This window comes from Oryx dammah, unplaced genomic scaffold (genome assembly GCF_014754425.2).
Source record: "Oryx dammah isolate SB20612 unplaced genomic scaffold, SCBI_Odam_1.1 HiC_scaffold_9, whole genome shotgun sequence".
Lineage (NCBI taxonomy): Eukaryota > Metazoa > Chordata > Mammalia > Artiodactyla > Bovidae > Oryx > Oryx dammah.
Genome location: NW_024070193.1, coordinates 10,868,700 through 10,890,848, shown reverse-complemented (window position 1 = coordinate 10,890,848; position 22,149 = coordinate 10,868,700). Strand labels below are relative to the sequence as shown.

At 39.2% G+C, this 22,149-nt stretch overlaps 1 protein-coding gene across 1 annotated transcript in view; it reads right to left on the bottom strand.

The window, feature by feature from the left end:
- DOCK3 (dedicator of cytokinesis 3) overlaps positions 1-22,149 on the bottom strand; it is a 262,648-nt gene that overhangs the window by 216,193 nt on the left and 24,306 nt on the right. The window contains exon 4 of the mRNA XM_040247080.1: positions 11,234-11,330. The gene's annotated coding sequence lies outside the window, so the exon portion shown is untranslated. The remainder of the gene's footprint in view (positions 1-11,233; positions 11,331-22,149) is intronic.

Below are 22,149 nucleotides of genomic sequence, written 5' to 3'. Positions count from 1 at the left end.
TACTGGCTGTGGGAATCTGGGTCTTGCTCTGATGGACAGGGCCACGCTCAGTAAATCTTTAATCCAATTTTCTGTTGATGGGTGGGGCTGTGTTCCCTCCCTGCAGTTTGGAGGGCACAAAGAAAACCTGGACTCAGAAGAAAGGAGCAGTGACCCCACAAGAGACTGAACCAGAATTGCCTGTGAGTGTCTAGGAGTCTCCGGTTGAGCCATGGGTCAGCAGTGGCCTGCCATGGGGTCATGAGCACTGAATATAACAGTCCTTGCCTAAGTCCTTTTGAAGGAGGTCACCATTACCCTACTCACTTAGAGCCAGGCATCCTGGCCTTAGGAAGCATCACTATGAATAAAGCTAGTGAAGGTGATGGAATTCCAGTTGAGCTATTTCAAATCTCAAAGATGGTGCTGTGAAAGTGCTGTACTCAATATGCCAGCAAATTTCGAAAACTCAGCACAGGACTGGAAAAGGTCAGTTTTCATTCCAGTCCTAAAGAAAGGCAATGCCAAAGCATGTTCAAACTACCAAAGTGCACTCATCTCACATGCTAGAAAATTAATGCTCAAAATTCTCCAAGTCAGGCTTCAACAGTACATGAACTGTGAACTTCCAGATGTTCAAGCTGGATTTAGAAAAGGCAGAGGAACCAGAGATCAAATTTTCAACATCCACTGGATCATTGAGAAAGCAAGAGAGTTCCAGAAAGACATCTACTTCTGCTTTATTGACTACGCCAAAGCCTTTGACTGTGCGGATCATAACAAATTGTGGAAACTTCTTCAAGAGATAGGAATACCAGATCACCTTACCTGCCTGTTGAGAAATCTGTATGCAGGTCAAAAAGCAACAGTTAGAACTGGACATGGAACAACAGACTGGTTCCAAATCAGGAAAGAAGTATGTCAAGTTTGTACATTGTCACCTTCCTTATTTAATTTATATGCTTGCCCCCTCCAAAAAAAGGGGGCTCAAAGAAATATTTGAATTCCCTGGTGGCTCAGACAGTAAAGTGTCTGCCTACAATGCAGGGGACCCGGGTTCAATCCCTGGGTTGGGAAGATCTCCTGGAGAAGACAATGGCAACCCACTCCAGTATTCCTGCCCCCTCCCCCCAAAAGGAGGCTCAAAGAAATATTTTATGTTATGTTCCCTGGTGGCTCAGACAGTAAAGCATCTGTCTACAATGCAGGAGACCTAGATTTGATCCCTGGGTCGGGAAGATTCCCTGGATAAGGAAATGGTCACCCATTCCAGTACTCTTGCCTAGAAAATCCCACAGATGGAGAAGCCTGGTGCAGGCTACTGTCCATTGGGTCGCAAAGAGTTGGACATGACTGAGCAACTTCACTTTCTATATCATGTGAAATGCCGGGCTGGATGAAGCACAAGCTGGAATCAGGACTACTGGGAGAAATATCAATAACCTCAGATATGCAGATGGCACCACCCTTATGGCAGAAAGCGAAGAAGAACTAAAGAGTCTCTTGATGAGGGGTTCATGTTTGGGAACACATGTACACCCGTGGTGGATTCATGTCAATGTATGGCAGAACCAATACAGAATTGTAAAGTAAAATAAAAAATAAATAAATTTTTTTTAAAAGTAAAAAAAAAAAAAAAAAGAAAGTGAAAGAGGAGAGTGAAATAGCTGGCTTAAAACTCAACATTCAAAAAACGAAGACCATGGCACCCAGTCTCATCACTTCATGGCAAATAGATGGGGAAACAATAGAAAGAGTGGCTGACTTTATTTTCTTGGGCTCCAAAATCACCACGGATGGTTACTGAAGCCATGAAATTAAAAGACCTTGCTCCTTGGGAGAAAAGCTATGAGCAAACTAGACAGCATATTAAAAAGCAGAGACATTACTTTCCCAACAAAGGTCTGTCTAGTCAAAACTATGGTTTTTCCAGTAGTCATGTATGGGTGTGAGAGTTGGACTATAAAGAAAGCTAAGCACCGAAGAATTGATGCTTTTGAACTGGATTGTTGGAGAAGACTCTTGAGAGTCCCTTGGACTGCAAGGAGATCTAACCAGTGAATCCTAAAGGAAATCAGTCCTGAACACTCACTGGAAGTACTGATGCTGAAGCTGAAACTCCAATACTTTGGCCACCTGACGTGAACAAATGACTCATTGGAAAAGACCCTGATGCTGAGAAGGATTGAAGGCAGGAGGAGAAGAGGATGACAGAGGATGAAATGGTTGGATAGCATCACCGATTCAATGGACATGAGTTTGAGTAAGCTCCAGGAGATGGTGATGGACAGGGAGGCCTGGCATGCTGCAGTCCACGAGGTGGCAAAGAGCAACTGAGCGACTGAACTGAACTGAACTATTTATCCCATCATAGTTTGGCCTCAGGCCAAACTATAGGGAGGGAACAGAGCCCCTCCCATCAACAGAAAATTGGATTAAAGATTTCAGAATATAGATGAAGCTATATTTTATAATATAATTTGTGCATAAGTTCATTTTAGTATGGAATATAACTAAATTTTTCTAACAGCTCTTTAGAGGTAAGCTCTCTATGTCTTAATTGTACTACAGTTGGCACATTTAGGAAAGTAAATTTATGTTTGTTATTGTGAATAATGCTTTAATGTAAATATTTATGAAACTGCAATTCAATCCACTCCCATATTTAACATTGAAAGTGAAGGAGCTTAGTCATGTCCGACTCTTTGCAACCCCGTGGACTGTAGCCTACCAGGCTCCTCCCTCCATGGGATTCTCTAGGCAAGAATACTGGAGTGGGTTGCCATTTCCCTCTCCAGGGGATCTTCCTGAGCCAGGGATCGAACCCAGGTCTCCTGCATTGCAGGCAGACGCTTTAACCTCTGAGCCACCAGGGAAGCCCAATCTTAAAAAAAATTCCCAGAATTAGAATTACTAGTGTCTTAAGAATCTGAATGAAGACTTTTCCCAAATTGTTATTCAAATGTGCCAACAAAAAATTGATATACACCAGCAAAGCATAGATGTATTCATTTTAGCAAAAATTGAATGGCAAAGGATAATTTCCACTTTCTTACTTATTAATTTGAAGCAGAATTTATCTCACTGATTTAACTGCTATATCCTTGATTATTAGTAAAACTGAATATTTCCCTTAGGTAATGCTTTATAAATGGTGTTTTATCCTTTACTGAGTATTTGCAGTGCTTTTTACTTATTTTCTTATTGACTTTTACACACTCTATATACAGAAAGATATTAACGTTTATAGTCACATATGTTTTGACTTGTTTTTGATAGTTTATTGTATTTTATTTATATTATTTTCCTTTTGTGTTTAAAATCAGATAAATTAAACTTTAGACATTGCTAACCTAGATTCATTCTGGCTCTCAAGTATACTTCTCAGAGGTCAGTCAGGTAATTAACTGTCTCTTAGTAAAGTCAGATCAAGTAAAAAACTATAAGGTCTGAAATTAAGTAGGGAAACAAAGGGAGACTGTTAGGCTCTCTAATTTTAATAATATAACAGATTTTGATTCTCTTCTAGTAGAAAGTCATTTGGAAAAGACTTGTATTCATTTGTTTTGAATTCGACTGGCTATATGTCTGATCTCCTACTTGCATAATAAAAACAATCATTTGACACTTGTCATATATTAACAATAAATTTAAAAGAATTAACCAGAAACACTGTGATCTGTTAAAATGGCAAAAAAAAAGGCAATATTCCATTCATTAAAAAGTGAATTTTAAAACTGTAATGGCAATTTCAAATTTGGAGTATAAAATTTAAAAATCATTATTTGCAGTAGTCTTCTTTTCAATACAGCTTCTCACTTTCAAGTTTGTCCATATCTCTGGAAAATTTGTATGCAAACATATAAGCCATAAAGTACACATAAAAGATATTTCAAAAGTTAACTGTTTTATAATATTGCTTCAAATAGCAGCTTAATTTACCCGTAATATGTCTGAATAAGATGAACTGCTGTAAAAGAAGACATCATATTGGTATGATGTTAACTTTTAGTTACAATATATTTACTCTCACAAAGGCACATCAAGTTACCAAAACATATTAAATGCAAGTTTGGATGCTTCTAATGATTTTTAACAACAACTTCATTATTTTTTCATGTCTTACTTAAAATTCACTTCTTCAAATATATAATATACTGAAGTGTTGGTGAAGGCATTATTCCACTATTTCCAAGTAAATTTGGCAAATGATTAAAACTACAATAGAACTTTACATGAGAATAATTTTTCATGGTCACTGTGGCAAAGACTGCTAGTAGTCCCTCAGTATTCATTCTCTACTTTTTCTATAGTCATAGAATTCCCCATTTTTGGCTAATATATGGCCATCTTAAAAAGACCAATTCTCAGTCTCTATTTCAGCTAGAGATTACTCTGTGAATGAGTTTTGACCAACAGAAGGAAATGTTCTCAGCAACTTCAAAGAGGTGGCCTTTAAAGGAAAGAGCATACTTTTTTCTTTCTTTTCCTGCTTCCTTCATCTAGAGCACAAAGATGCTGCCTAGAGCTAGTCATTTTGGGCTAAAAAGCTGAAGCACTGTAATGAGGAAGACAGAACAGGAGGACAGACTAAGCCTGGATGACTGTAGAGCTGCCACACCAAATCCAGACTGCCTATGCCTACTTGAGAAAGGAAGAAAGGTCTATTTTTTAAGGCATTATTATTTCATAATTTCTGGAAGGTGATGTCATTTCCAGATAATATTCATCTCAATTAATCCAATTTCCATATCAGAAAATGATAATAAGTAACTACTAAAATCACAATAAGGAACTACTAAAATCACAATAAATTATATGTGAGATAAATTAAAAGAATTTAATTCAGGAGATAGTGTACTTATTAAGAGCCCTGGAGTCTAATGAACTTAGACTAGGGTCTGGCTGGACACTTACTATTTATATGACTTTGGGCACAGTCCTTATTCTTTCTAAGGATCAAAGTTTCCATTCAGTAACATGAGGAAAATAATAGTAATTGTAGCAAAAATTAAAATGAGATAATGTATATTAAAAAAATGAAGCATAAGCACAATGTAAGCACTCAAAGTAAGTGTTATTGGGAAAATTAGACCACTACAGATAAAAGACTGAAATTAGAACACTCCCTAACACCATACAAAAAAATAAACTCAAAATGGATTAAAGACTTACATGAAAGGCTAGACACTATAAAACTCCTAGAGGAAAACACAGCTAGAACACTCTTTGACATAAACTGCAGCAAGATCTTTCTGGATCCACCTCCTAGAGTAACGGAAATAAAAACCAAACTAAACAAATGAGATCTAATTAAACCTAAAAGCCTTTGCACAGCAAAGGAAACCATAAACAAAACAAAAAGACAACCCTCAGAATGGAAGAAAATACTTGCAAATGAAATAACTGACAAGGAATTAATCTCAAAATATACTAACAGCTCTTGTAGCTCCATGTCAAAAAAACCCAAACAACCCAACCAAAAAATTGACAGAAGATCTAAATAGACATTTCTCCAAAGAAATACAGATAGCCAAAAAGCACATGAAAAGATGTTCAATATCACTAATTACTAGAGAAATACACATTAAAACTGAAATGAGGTATCACTTCACACTGGTCAGAATGGCCATTATCAAAAAATACCTATAAACAATAAATGTTGGAGAGGGTGTGGAGAAAAGGGAAGCCTCTTCCACTGTTGGTGGGAACATAAATTGGTATAGCCACTATGGAGAACAGTATGGAGGTTCCTCAAAAAACTAAAAACAGAACCAACATATGACCCAGCAATCCCACTCCTAGGCATATACTTGGGAAAAAATGATAATGCAAAAAGATACAAACATATCAGTGCTAACTGCAGCACTATTTACAATAGCCAGGACATGGAAGCAACCTCTGTTGTCCATCAACAGAGGAATAGATAGATATACATGGTACATGTATACAATGGAGTATTACTCAGTCATAAAAAAGAACAAAATAATGCCATTTACAGCAACATGGATGGACCTAGAGATTGTCATAATGAGTGAAGTAAGTCAGACACATGAAGACAAGTATCGTATGATATCACTTATATGCAGAATCTTAAAAAAAAAAGGTACAAATGAACTTATTTACAAAACAGAAGTAGAGTCATAGATGTAGAAAACAAACTTATGGTTACCAGGGAGTAAGGGGGGAAGAATAAATTGGGAGATTGGGATTGACAAATACACACTACTATACATAAAATAGATTAACTAATAAGAACCTACTGTATAGCACAGGGAACTCTACTCAGGACTCCACAATGGCTTATATGGAAAAAGAATCTAAAAAGAGAGTGGATATATGTGTAACTGATTCACTTTGCTGTATACTTGAAACTAATATATTGCAATTTTTAAAAAAAGAAACCACCAACTTTTTTTTTTCCCAGCAGTTGTATCATTTTGTATCTTCACCAGCAATGTATGAGAGATCCAGTTGCTCCACATCTCTGATATTTTTGGCATTTTTTTATGTTAGCCATTCTAACAGGTATGTAGTAGCATCTCACTGTAGCATTAATGGCTAATTTCATTCCAATCCGAAAGAAGGTCAATGCCAAAGAATGTTCAAACTACCACACAATTGTGCTCATTTCACATGCAACCAAAGTTATGGTCAAAATTCTTTAAGCTAGGTTTCAGCAGTACATGAACTGAGAACTTGAAGATGTACAAGTGGGGTTTAGAAAAAATAGAGGAACCAGAAATCAAATTGCCAACATCTGCTGGATCACAGAGAAAGCAAAAGAATTCCAGAAAAACATCTATTCTGCTTCACTAACTACGAGAAAGCCTTTGACTATGTGGATCACAACAAACCGTGGAAAATTCTTCAAGAGATGGAAATACCAGACCACCTCATCTGGCTCCTGAGAAAACTGTATGCAGGTCAAGACGTAACAGTTAGAACCAAGCATGGAATAACAGACTGGTTCAGAATTGGAAAAGCAGTACAACAAGGCTGTATAGTGTCACTCTGGTTAACTTCTATGCAGAGTACATTGTGCAAAACACTGGGCTAGATTAATCACAAGCTGGAATTAGGACTGCTGGGAGAAATATCAATAACCTCAGATATGCAGGCAATACCACTCTAATGGCAGTAAGTGAAGAGGAACTAAAGAGCCTTTTGATAAGGGTGAAAGAAGAGAATGAAAAAACTGGCTTGAAACTCAACATTCAAAAAACTAAGATCATAGTATCTGGTTCCATCACTTCATGGCAAATGGAAGGGGGAAAAGTGGAAGCGATGACAGATTTTATTCTCTTGGGCAAACTGACTGCGGCCATGAAATTAAAAGATGCTTGTGCCTTGGAAGAAAACCTATGACAAACCTAGACAGCATATTAAAAAGTAAGCCAAAAAAAAAAAAAAAGTAAGCCATCACTTTGCCAACAAAGGTCCATCTAGTCAAAGTTACGGTTTTTCCGGTGGTCATGTATGGATGTGAGAGTTGGACCATAAAGAAGACTGAGAACTGAAGAATTGATGCTTTTGAACTATAGAGCTGGAAAGGGCTCTTGAAATTCCCATGGACTGTAAGTAGATCAAACCAGTCAATCCTAAAGGAAATCAGTCCTGAATATTCACTGGAAGGACTGAAGCTAAAGCTGAAACTCCAATACTTTGGCAATCTGATAAGAGGAGTTGAATCACTGGAAAACACCCTGATGCTGGGAAAGACTGAAGGCAAAAGAAGTATGGGGTGGGAGAGGATGAGATCGTTGGATAGCATCACTGATTCAATGGACATCAACATGAGCAAACCCCAGAAGGCAGTGAAGGAAAGCAAAGCCTGGCATGTTGCAGAGAGTTGGAGACAATTTATCGACTCAACAACAACAATGGCTAATTATATGGAAAATCTTGTCATGTTCTAATTGGCTCTCCTTATGAAGGAGATGCTTTATCAAGACTTCTCCTTGATGAAGTTTTCTGCCCTTTTCTAACTGAATTGATAGACATTATTGTTAAAATTACTGTTCAACTTACAAAGTCCTTTATATATTCTACACACAAGTCTTCTGACAGATAGGTGATTTGAAAATATTTTCTTCCAGTCCATGGCTTATCATCTTTTAACAGGGTCATTCAAGAGCAAAAATTTTTCATTTTGATGAAATCCAGTTTATCAACTTTTTCTTCTATGAACTATTCTTTCAGTGTCATGCTTTAGAACTCTTCACCTAAATGCAGGTTATGAAGTTTTTCTCCTATATGTTTTCCTAAAACTTTTACAGTTTTATATTTTACATTTTGGTCTATCATCCAATGTGAGTTAGTCCACTGTATAAGGAAGGAGATTTAAGTCAAGGTTTTGGTTTTGTTTTGTTCTGCCTCTGTATGACCAACTACTCCACCTATCCATTTGTTGACAAGAGCATGTTTCTTTCACTTAATTCCTTTTGCATCTTCACCAAAAATCAGTTGGCCCTTACTTGACTAAACCTACTGATACATCTCAACTCTCTGTCCTGCTCCCTTTATCTATGATCTGTGTCTATCCTTGGCCAGGACCACTCCATCTTGATTACTGTAGCTGTAAGTAAGCCTTAAAATTAGGTGACATGATTCCTCTAACTTTATTCTTATTTTGTATTCCCTTAAAAATTTTTAAATCATCTTCTCTAGAAAACATCCTGCTAGAACTTTTCAAGAATTAAATACATAGATCAATCCGTGTTGAACAGACATTTTAAATATGTGAGTCTTCCAATCCATGAACATGTCATGCCTGGCCCTTTACTTAAGTCTTCTTTGCTTTTGTTCATTAGCATTTTTGTGGTTTTCAGTACATGGAAATTATTGTGTTCTGTTGTATTTATACCAAATGTTTCATTTTTGAGCAACTGTAAATGGTATGTGTTTTAAATTTTGGTTTCCAACTGTTCACTGCCAATATATGGCAATATGATTGTGTGTATGTCTGTGTGTGTATGTGACAGAGAGAGAGAGTGAGATTCTGTATTTTGACCTGATATCCTACAACTGAAAAACTTATTTATTTTCAGAACTATCTTTTGTATTCTCTAGTGTTTGTAGATTCCTTGGGATTTGTTATGTAGCCAATCATATTGTTTGCAAATGTGAACAGCTTTATTTCTTCACTCTAACCCATATGTCTCTTTTTTCCTTTTCTTGCCTTAAGTCTTCTAGTACTAAGTTGAACTGACTTGTTGAGAGCAGACATCCTTACCTTATTCCCCAAAGCAGACTTTTATCACTAAGTATGACGTTTGCTATATATTTTTATAAATGCCCTTTATCAGAGTGAGATATCTTATATTCCTAGTTTGCTAAGAGTTTTTAATCATGAAAGTGCTGAATTTTCTCAAATGCTTTTAAATCCTTGCTGATGGCTCCAACATCTGTGTCATTTCAAAGTTAGCTTCTGCTGATTGTCCCTTCTTACTAGAGTTGCATTTTTCCTGATTTCTTCAAATGACAAGTAATTTAGAGCTGTAAGATGGACATTTTAATTAAGTAGGAATTATGACACTCTAATTTCTACTTAAATCTTTTATTTTAGTCAACCTGTTCACATTGAGAATGTGATCCTAGGCTCACTTTTGCGGTGGTGGGGGTTGTTCAGTTGCTCAGTCGTGTCCAATTCTTTGTGACCCCTTTTGTGGACTTTTGTGGACTGTGATTGAAATGTCAATTTAGTTTATAAAGTCTCTCCAGTACTCCTTGGTTTTCCCTATTTGCCTGTTACCTAGATGACAGAACTCCACCTCCCATTATCCTTAGGATGGGCTTGAGTGGGGAGAAGCAGTGCCTCATTTCAGCAGGGCAGTCATAGAAAATAGGGTAATAAGCAGGAGAGCGGAGAGTTGTGAAAGTTAACGTACAACCCACAGGCTGGCTGGGGAGGGTAGCACCTTATTACTGCAGGGGGAGTGGAAATGAAGAGCTCTAACCAAAGGCTTCTCTGTGGAGAAATGCTTCTTCCTTTCTTCAGAGCACGGGGGAAAGTTGAGTTTTGCCTCAGAACTCTGAAGGGTAAGGGTACCACCTTGTTAATGTTGTGTAGTTGTAAAGGCCAGACTCTCACCCACAGGCTCTGCTGAAGAGAGTTGCCACCTTGAAACTTCTGGTGGGGTGGAAATTAGTCTTCCCTACAGGCTCTGCTGAGGAAGGGCACTGCCTCATTATTGGAGCAGAAAAGAGCAGAAGTCAGAGTCTGAGCCACAGGCCGCACTGAAGGGGAACATCTCCCTGTTAATGCAGATGGGGGAAGGGTGTTTGTGAGACAAAGCTCTGATTGTCAATACCTCTGCTGTAATGCCTGTTGGAATGGGAAGGGGTACAGATTTTATTGTGATGTTCTCCTACAGAACAGACAGAACAGGACGGTTCAGGGCCATCCTTTGGCTAGAGAGAACAGGCTTTCCTTGGTATTACTATTTTGTCTGCACTCATTAGCATTTCCAGGTTGTAGTCTTCTCTACAGCCCAGGCCAGGATATATGGAAGGCAAGAAAAAAAGACAACCAGGGCACTCACTCAATCCATGAATTTCAATGTCCCTAATCATCCACCTTCTGTTTCCTAACTTTGAGAGTGTTCTGATAGGGCATTTTATGGGTTTTGTCCAGAATTTTTGTTGTGATTAGTAGGAAGAGTAAACTAGAATGTGTTTACTTCATCTTGTTCAGAACCCAAACCCGTCACTTATTTTTAGTCTACATTTTTGTGTTCCATCACCCTCTACTCTCTAAGTTTCGAGAGGATACAAATTGAGGCTTTATTTATCTAGTAATTATTGGCCTGGCAAAAAGGATCATATATGACATATCACTTAAGCTTAGTAGCTGTAAGAAAGTGGTAATACAGCTTCTTGATCTTTACCCACTATTAGGTTCACAATGTATTAATAACTATGAAGTCTGTTCATTCAATTAATAAAAATCTGTTTTATGAAAGGTTCTGGGGATACAGCAATTGAGTAAGACAGCTAAAATCCTTGATGTGATGGAACTTACATTCTACTGGCTGGAATAGGATGGAGAAAACTGCAGGCATGTGAATACTGTATTCTCTTCAGGTTGAACAAAACTCAAGTCTACTATATTCCAGTTAACATCAGGAACATACATTTGAAAATCTGCAAATATTCAGAAGTCTATAAATTTGCAATTGGCTAAGTACCATAATTTTTTATCTCGGTACAATGGAACTTTGTTGATTTAGCAAACTAATTACCAACTACTTACCACATAGAGTTGTTTCCATAGACTGGCCCATTCTTGGAGAGTTGCTGTAACCTCAGTCACAATAGAATCTTCAAGTGGAACCACAGTTTCATACTGCCTAGAACCAGAGTCACAACAAACAGCCACATTATCTTTGATAAACTACCAGAATACTGTCTACTGCCCTTTTCAACATGTGCAAATCAAATTTAAATTCATGCAAATATAAAGAAAGGTACATCTAACTGAATACAGACTGTTGCAGTAATATGATAATATAAATGAACTGATTTAATGAAAAAAACATTTAGGTTTTGTTATAAAAGTCCTCAATATTACTTTTAGCAGTACTGTCATTAAAGATAGTTTTTAAATTTTTTCCTCTAAAGGAAGACTACAGCATTGCCCAAGATTTGCTTAATTTTTAAAAACTATTTGTATCCTTTACATGTATCAATAATGCAAATTAACTCATGCTCTGATGGAAATGGGTTGGGTGGGGGAGACTCAGATACTGGGTTTTGAAGTTTTACAAGCTCTCCCTTATACTGATAGTATGTTTTCCTAGAAACCTGTCGAGCAGAAGAATCCTAATCCTGGTAACAGACACGCTGGGTTTCTTTCCAACTACCTTGTAAGCAACATTCATTATGGCATCAATCCTCATGCTAATTGCCAAGGATTTATCAGTGAGCAAAAACAGACAGAGTCTGTATCTTCAGAGAGCTCTTATTCTGCATAAAAAATTAGACAAGTAATCACAACAGACACCGACCATGATGAATCTAAGAAAGAAAACAAATTGCACAATCAGAGATTTTAGCTGGGGGACATGACTTAAAGACAGGATCAGTGAAGCCGTCTCTGAAGAAAGAGCAATGCCCCCAAAATGCAAAAAGGTCAGGATCAAAGAGTTTGTTATGAAGGAGAGGTGTGGTGTCACCTGCAGAGGGAACGGCATACATGAAGTCACTGAGATGGATGAGAATTTCACATATCTAAGAACTTAAAGAAGGCTGGACTGACTGAGGCCAGCTCTCATAGGGACTCTCCAAATGATTCTTAAGATACCAGATCTTAACACAGGGAAAATGAATGAAAAGATCCTGAAAGGCTGTTCAAAGCAGAGGCATGACTTGAAAACACTTTTATAACGTCTGTGCCAATTTTGAGGGTTAATGAAATATTTCCTGGGACCAAAGATTTTATATACTGATACACTGAGGTAGATGAAACCTGTATTCTGATTTGTTGGCCAAAGAGAATTATCATCCAGTTGGAAACAGCAAAGGAAAATTAATTTTAAAAATTAGCATTAAAAAAAAATTAGCATTAAGTATCATTTCTCTACATGGCTAACAAACCCTCACTGTGTTCAAAGGTTACTTAGTATATTAATATTGAGCATCAATGAATACATATTACTTGATCTATGCTGTAAGGCCTTCTTTTTATTTTGTGTGATGTATTCCAGCAGATTTAAAATAATCATCTTAGAATGATGCCAGAGCACTGTCCATATTCATCAAATTTATAAAGTGAATTTTCAGTGCAAGGCTGAGATTCAAACTTGGCACTACAGAAATAGAGACATAGGAGATGGGAGCTGTTTTAGCAAGATTAATGCAGAACTGCTGTACAGGATCAGTTCAGTACAGTTCAGTTGCTCAGTCGTGTTCGACTCTTTGTGACCCCATGAATCGCAGCATGCCAGGCCTCCCTGTCCATCACCAACTCCCGGAGTTCACTCAAACTCACATCCATTGAGTGGGTGATGCCATCCAGCCATCTCATCCTCTGTCATCCCCTTTTCCTCCTACCCCCAATCCCTCCCAGCATCAAAGTCTTTTCCAGTGAGTCAACACTTCGGATGAGGTGGCCAAAGTACTCGAGTTTCAGCTTTAGCATCGTTCCTTCCAAAGAACACCCAGGACTCATCTCTCTTAGAATGGACTGTCCAAGGGACTCTCAGGAGTCTTCTCCAACACCACAGTTCAAAAGCGTCAATTCTTCAGCAATCAGCTTTCTTCACAGTCCAACTATCACATCCATACATGACTACTGGAAAAACCATAGCCTTCACTAGACAGACCTTTGTTGGCAAAGTAATGTCTCTGCTTTTCAATATGCTATCTAGGTTGGTCATAACTTTTCTTCCAAGGAGTAAGCATCTTTTAATTTCATGGCTGCAGTCACCATCTGCAGTGATTTTGGAGCCCAAAAAAATAAAGTCTGTTTCCACTGTTTCCCCATCTATTTCGCATGACGTGATGGGACCAGATGCCATGATCTTCGTTTTCTGAATATTGAGCTCTAAGCCAACTTTTTCACTCTCCTCTTTCACTTGCATCAAGAGGCTTTTTAGTTCCTCTTCACTTTCTGCCATAAGGGTGATGTCATCTGCATATCTGAGTTATTGATATTTCTCCCACAATCTTGACTCCAGCTTGTGCTTCTTCCAACCCACCGTTTCTCATGATGTACTCTGCATATAAGTTAAATAAGCAAGGTGACAATATACAGCCTTGACATATTCCTTTTCCTATTTGGAACCAGACTGTTGTTACATGTCCAGTTCTAACTGTTGCTTCCTGACTAGCATACAGATTTCTCAAGAGGCAGGTCAGGTGGTCTGGTATTCCCATCTCTTTCAGAATTTTCCACAGTTTATTGTGATCCACACAGTCAAAGGCTTTGGCATAGTCAATCAAGCAGAAATAGATGTTTTTCTGGAACTCTCTTGCTTTTTCGATGATCCAGCGGATGTTGGCAATTTGATCTCTGGTTCCTCTGCCTTTTCTAAATCCAGCTTGAACATTTGGAAGTTCACGGTTCACATATTGCTGAAGCCTGGCTTGGAGAATTTTGAGCATTACTAGCGTGTGAGATGAGTGCAACTGTGCAGTAGTTTGAGCATTCTTTGGCATTGCCTTTCTTTAGGACTGGAATGAAAACTGACCTTTTCCAGTCCTGTGGCCACTGCTGAGTTTTCCAAATTTGCTGGCCTGTTGAGTGCACCACTTTCACAGCATCATCTTTCAGGATTTGAAATAGCTCCAGTGGAATTCCATCACCTCCACTAGCTTTGTTCGTAGTGATGCTTTCTAAGGCCCACTTGACTTCCCATGAAGATATTTTCTGTACAGTTCTTCTGTGTATTCTTGCCACCTCTTCTTAATATCTTCTGCTTCTGTTATAAACTGGAATAAAACTTCTGGAATGTTCCATCTACTAGGTCTTCAGCTACTTTAATCATTGGCTTTTATGGGAAACTTACATTGTTCCTATTTTAAAGTTCTAAACCTTTGGACTTACCTCAAATTATACAAATCCAAGTCTATACTAAGACCAACATATTTTCCCTTGGCTATAATATAAAATCAATATCCTGAAAATCCTTAAAATTCAGAAAAAGTGTTATTTAAACACACATTGTTCCACAGACCAAGTGGAATGTAGTCATAACACTAAGAAAAATAACCAAAAAAGTGAACTAGTAAGTGGATTTCCAAGAAAATTCTGCATTCATGCAGAATAAAGAGTTTGTTAAGAATGAAAATTGGTAGTAAGAAGATATACATATATATGTTCAGTTCAGTTCAGTCCAGTCACTCAGTCATGTCCGACTCTTTGCAACCCCATGAATCGCAGCACGCCAGGCCTCCCTGTCCATCACCATCTCCCGGAGTTCACTCAGACTCACGTCCATCGAGTCAGTGATGCCATCCAGCCATCTCATCCTCGGTCGTCCCCTTCTCCTCCTGCCCCTAATCCCTCCCAGCACCAGAGTCTTTTCCAATGAGTCAACTCTTCACATGAGGCGGCCAAAGTACTGGAGTTTCAGCTTTAGCATCATTCCTTCCAAAGAAATCCCAGGGCTGATCTCCTTTAGGATGGACTGGCTGGATCTCCTTGCAGTCCAAGGGACTCTCAAGAGTCTTCTCCAACACCACAGTTCAAAAGCATCAATTCTTCGGTGTTCAGCCTTCTTCACAGTCCAACTCTCACATCCATACATGACCACAGGAAAAACCACAGCCTTGACTAGATGGACCTTAGTCAGCAAAGTAATGTCTCTGCTTTTGAATATATTATCTAGGTTGATCATAACTTTTTTTCCAAGGAGTAAGCGTCTTTTAATTTCATGGCTGCAGTCACCATGTATAATGTGCAGAAATGTAGCTGAGAGTGTGAACTTCAGAGTTATATAACGTGGCCTCAATTCCTTGTTTCCCTTCTTCCTTGCCATGCTACTTTGGCAAAGGTACTTGAACTCTCAAAGCCTTGCCCACCTCATCTAAAATAATGGACAATCCCATTTTCTAGTGTGGAAATCCTAAGCATGATATAACAGCTAGAATCAAGACTGCTAGGAGAAATATCAATAACCTCAGATATGCAGATGACACCACCTTTCTGGCAGAAAGCAAAGAGGAACTAAAGAGCCTCTTGATAAAAAGTGAAAGAGGAGAGTGAAAAAGCTGGCTTAAAACTCAACATTCAAAGAACGAGGATCATGGCATCCAGTCTCATCACTTCACGGCAAATAGATGGAGAAACAATGGAAACAATGACAGACTTTACTTTCTTGGGCTCCAAAATCACTGCAGCCATGAAATTAACAGATGCTTGCTCCTTGGAAGAAAAGCTATGACCAACCTAGACAGCATATTAAAAAGCAGAGATATTACTTTCAAGACAAAACTACAGTTTTTCCAGTCGTCATGTGTGGATGTGAGAGTTGGACTATAAAGAAAGCTGACTGCCAAAGAATTGATGCTTTTGAATAGTGGTGCTGGAGAAGACTCTCGAGAGTCCCTTGGACTACAAGGATATCAAACCAGTCAATCCCAAAGGAAACCAATCCTGAATATTCATTGAAAAGACTGATGCTGAAGCTGAAACTCCAATACTTTGGCCACCTGATGCAAAGAGCTAACTCACTGGAAAAGACCCTGATGCTGGGAAAGATTGACAGCAGGAGGAGAAGGGGACGATAGAGGATGAAACGGTTGGATGGCATCACTGACTTGATGGACATGAGTCTGAGCAAGTTCTGGGAGCTGATGATGGACAGGCAAGCCTGGCATGCTGCAGTTCATGAGACTGCAAAGAGTCGGACATGACTGAGCAACTGAACTAAACAGTCATCAAGACAGTATGGTACTGGCACAAAACAGAAATATAGACTGTAGAACAAGACAGAGAACCCAGAGGTAAACCCATGTACTTATGGGTATCTTATTTTTGACAAAGAAGGCAAGAATATACAATGGGGCAAAGATAGCCTCTTCAATAAGTGGTTCTGAGAAAACTAGACAGCTAAGTGTAAAAGAATGAAATTAGAACACTACCTAATGCTACACACGAAGATAAACTTTAAATGGATTAAAGACCTATGTGTAAGACCAGAAACTATTAAACTCTTGGAGGAAAACATAGGCAGAATACTCGATGACATAAATCAAAGCAAGATCTTCTATGACCCACCTCCTAGAGTAATGGAAATAAAAACAAAAATAAACAAGTGGGACCTAATTAAACTTAAAAGCTTTTGCACAGCAAAGGAAACTATAAACAAGGTGAAAAGACAACCCTCAGAATGGGAGAAAATAATAGCAAATGAAACAACTGACTTAAATTTCAAATTCAGACTTAAATTGAAGAAAGTGGGGAAAACCACTAGACCATTCAGGTATGACCTAAATCACATCCCTTATGATTATACAGTGGAAGTGAGAAATAGATTTAAGGGACTAGATCTGACAGACAGAGTGCCTGATGAATTATGGACAGAGGTTTGTGACACTGTACAGGAGACAGGGATCAAGACCATCCCCATGGAAAAGAAATGCAAAAAAGCAAAATGGCTGTCTGGGGAGGCCTTACAAATAGCTGTGAAAAGAAGAGAAGTGAAAAGCAAAGGAGAAAAGGAAAGATATAAGCATCTGAATGCAGAGTTCCAAAGAATATCAAGGAGAGATAAGAAAGCCTTCTTCAGCGACCAATGCAAAGAAATAGAGGAAAACAATATAATGGGAAAGACTAGAGATTGCTTCAAGAAAATCAGAGATACAAAGGGAATATTTCATGCAAAGATGGACTCAATAAAGGTCAGAAATGGTATGGATCTAACAGAAGCAGAAGATATTAAGAAGAGGTGGCAAGAATACACAGAAGACCAATGGTGTGATCACTCACCTAGAGCCAGACATCCTGGAATGGGAAGTCAAGTGGGCCTTAGAAAGCATAACTACAAACAAAGCCAGTGGAGGTGATGGAATTCCACTGGAGCTATTTCAAATCCTGAAAGATGATGCTGTGAAAGTGGTGCACTCAACAGGCCAGCAAATTTGGAAAACTCAGCAGTGGCCACAGGACTGGAAAAGGTCAATTTTCATTCCAATCCCAAAGAAAGGCAATGCCAAAGAAGACTCAAACTACTGCACAATTGCACTCATCTCACACGCTAGTAATGCTCAAAATTCTCCAAGCCAGGCTTCAGCAATATGTGAACCGTGAACTTCCAGATGTTCAAGCTGGATTTAGAAAAGGCAGAGGAACCAGAGATCAAATTGCCAACATCCGCTGGATCATCGAAAAAGCAAGAGAGTTCCACAAAAACATCTATTTCTGCTTGATTGACTATGCCAAAGCCTTTGACTGCATGGATCACAATAAACTGTGGAAAATTCTGAAAGAGATGGGAATACCAGACCACCTAACCTGCCTCTTGAGAAACCTGTAAGCAGGTCAGGAAGCAACAGTTAGAACCGGACATGGAACAACAGATGGGTTCCAAATAGGAAAAGGAATATGTCAAGGCTGTATATTGTCACCCTGCTTATTTAACTTATATGCAGAGTACATCATGAGAAACGCTGGGCTGGAAGAAGCACAAGCTGGGGTCAAGATTGCCGGGAGAAATATCAATAAACTCAGATATGCAGATGACATCACCCTTATGGCAGAAAGTGAAGAAGAACTAAAGAGCCTCTTGATGAAAGTGAAAGAGGACAGTGAAAAAGCTGGCTTAAAACTCAACATAAAACTTAAAACTCAGAAAACTAAGATCATGGCATCCGGTCCCATCACTTCATGGGAAATAGATGGGGAAACAGTGGAAATAGTGTCAGACTTTATTTTGGGTGTGCTACGTCATTCTTTCAAAGGTTGTGCTCTGCCCTCTTCCCTACTGTTTCAAGATCTTTTCCTGAGCCCCATCCAGACCCACAAGGTTGCCTCTACAATCTTCTGGAGAGACAACCAGAAAATAGCTAGCCTCGGGAGAGAAATGCTCTATAATATCCAACCCCCTAATCCTACCCAGTACTGGTCACACTGGAGATCTTGGGGATGCCCAACTCCACTCCGGGGGTCCCAGGAGGTCATCACGCCTCGACCTGCCCAGGGACCCAATTCTCAGGAGGCTGTCATGCCTCGGCCTGCCCGGGGATTGAATCTCTAGGAGGCTGTCACGCCTCAGCCAGCCTGGAGATCTGCATCCTGACCCGGGGACACCTGGCTCTCAGGTTGCAACAGTTCTGGGTAGGACAGGGCTTCCCTGGTGGTGCAGAGGTTAAAGCGTCTGCCTGCAATATGAGAGAACTGGGTTCGATCCCTGGGTCGGGAAGATCCCCTGGAGAAGGAAATGGCAGCCCACTCCAGTATTCTTGCCTGGAGAATCCCAAGGACGGAGGAGCTTGGTGGGCTGCAGTCCACGGGTCACAAGCGTCGGACACGACTGAGCAACTTCACTTCACTTCCAAAATCACTGCAGATGGTGATTGCAGCCATGAAATTAAAAGACGCTTACTCCTTGGAAGGAAAGTTATGACTAACCTAGACAGCATATTGAAAAGCAGAGACATTACTTTGTCAACAAAGGTCCGTCTAGTCAAGGCTATGGTTTTTCCAGTAGTCATGTATGGATGTGAGAGTTGGACTATAAAGAAAGCTGAGCACTGAAGAATTGATGCTTTTGAATTGTGGTGTTGGAGAAGACTCTCGAGAGTCCCTTGGACTGCAAGGAGATCCAACCAGTCCATCCTAAAGGAGATCAGTCCTGGGTGTTCATTGGAAGGACTGATGTTGAAGCTGAAACTCCAATACTTTGGCCACCCGATTCCAAGAGCTGACTCATTTGAAAAGAGTTGCTGCGAAAGACTGAAGGCAGGAGGAGAAGGGGATGACAGAGGATGAGATGGCTGGATGGCCTCGTCGACTCAATGGACATGGGTTGGGTGAGCTCCGAGAGCTGGTGATGAACAGGGAGGCCTGGCATGCTGTGGTTCATGGGGTCCCAAAGAGTCGGACATGACTGAGCAACTGAACCGAACTGAACTGAAACAATTGACAAAGAATTAATTTCAAAAATATACAAGCAGCTCATACAAAATACCAGAAAAGCAAATAACCCAATCAAAAAGTGGAAAAGGGACCTGAAGAGACATTTCTCCAAAGACATACAGATGGCTAACAGGCACATGAGAAGATGCTCAACATCACTCACTATTAGAGAAATGCAAATCAAAACCACAATGAGACACCACCTCACACCAGTCAGAACGGCCCTCATCAAAAAGTCTACAAACAATAAATGCTGCAGAGGGTGTGAAGAAAAGGGAACTCTTGTCTTGCTGGTGGGAATGCAAACTGATAGAGCCACAATGGAAGACAGTATGGAGATTCCTTTAAAAGCTAGCAATAAAACCACCAAATGTCCCAGCAATCCCACTGCTAGGCATATATCCTGAGGAAACCAAAACTGAAACAGACACGTGTACCCCAATGTTCACTGCAGCACTATTTATAATAGCTAGACCATGGAAGCAACCTAGATGTCCATCAACAGATGAATGGATAAAGAAGTTGTGGTACATATATACAACAAAATACTACTCAGCCTTAAAAAGGAATGCATTTGAATCCATTCTAATAAGGTGGATGAACCTAGAGTTCAAACCTACAGAGTGAAGCAAGTCAGAAAGAGAAATATAAGTACAGTATACTGATGCATATATATGGAATCTAAAAAGATGGCACTGATTACTTTTAGTGCAGCAATGGAGAAACAAACATAGAGATCAGACCTATGGACATGGGGGGAGGAGAGGAGGGAGAAGGGGAGATGTATGGAGCATGTAACATAGAAATTTACAATACCATATGTAAAATAGATAGCCAATGGGAATTTGCTATGTGACTCAGGGAACTCAAACAGGGGCTCTGTAACAGGCTGAAGAGTGGGATGGGGAGGGAGATGGGAGGGAGGCTCAGGAGGGAGGGGACTTGGGTGTACCTATGGCTGATTCTTGTTGATGTATGACAGAAAACCACAAAATTCTGTAAAGCAGTTGTCCTTCCATTAAAAAATTAAAAAACAAAATAAAACATGGTTTTAGCAACCTCTAGGGCTAAACAGATTGGAGCCTAAACCCCTCCTTCCCTCAGCCAGAGGTCAGGATCTGCCAAAAGCCCAAGGTCACTCTGGGGAAGGAGACCTAACACGATATTGTACACGGGGGCCTTGGAAGCAGATAGAGGCAACAATGCAAACACTAGACAGATGTGTTCAGAGGGAGAAAACGAAGGGAAAACAACATCTCCCACTTCTGAAACCCCAAATTCTAAGATATGTAAAGACGTCCAAAAAAAAAAAAAAAGATGTCCAAAGGCTTAATATAAAACAAAAATTCTTCCCAGGATTTTATAAATCTGATAAACATTTTTAAATATTTGCAATGCTTAGTGACATGAGTAACTTCCATTTAAAAAACACAAAAGTATGAAATAAAAGCAAACATAAATAAACCAAGAGTCAACAGATATGCAAAACAACCAAGCAAGAATTTTGCAAATGAAAAACAGTCAAAATATCCATCTATGGCCAAGTGGAATACTGAAATTATAAATAGATAATGGAATACTATTCAATCTTTAAAAGGAATGAAATTTTCATAGATGCTACAATGTGGATGAGGTTTGAAAACACTAAGCCAAGTGAAATAAAACAGACACAAAAGAACAAATACTGAATGATTCCACTTATATACAGACAGATAGCAAAAGAAAGGTTACCAGGGGCTGAGGGAAAGGAGGAATAGAGAGTTACTGTTTAAAGGGCACAGAGTTTCTGTTTGGGATGAGGGAAAAGTTCTGGAGTTGAATACTGATGAAGGTCTGGTCAGCACTGTGAATGTACTTAATGCCATCAGACTTTACACTTTAAAATGGTCAAAATGTTAAATTTTACACACAGTTTACCATGATTTTTTTAAATGATAAAAAGTACCAGAAGTAGGGGAAAAGAAAAAAAAAAAACTCAACACAAAGGATACATGCCAGTTAGAAGTCAAAAGAAAGTCAGCAGCAAGATATATATGAGTACTTAAGAGATATGGGGATAAGGCAGAAGAACTCCGACATACTCCTAACATAAATCCCAGAAGAAAAGAGTGGTAATGTTAGAGAAAATTGGGATTTCCTTTTCCTTAGCTGTCCTGCATTGTAACTCTCCTTCTGTGCTGGAGAAAAACCCTAATATAGAGCTGCCTTCCAGTATACAAGTGGGAAACGATGGACACTTGATTTCTCAGACTCCTTATGACTATAGTACAGGCTCAGGGCCTGAGCTCCAGCCACCCCAGACTTAGAAAAGAAAACCAATTATCCAAAGCAGCAGAGACTACAAAGAAATCAACTTGTTGGCATGTACAGTTTCCAGAGGCAGACGTTTCTATAGGAGCATCCAGTTTTGAGTTGGTAAGGCAAGGGCAAGAGGCAGAATTAATTAAATACAGAAGATTTGAGAAAAGACCTAAAGAAAGTAACAAGGTTAACCAGGCACAGTGTTCAAGCACAGGAAACATCATGAGCAAAACCCTTAAGGCAGGAACATATCTGACATGTTTGAATAAAAGGAAAGAAGCCAAAAT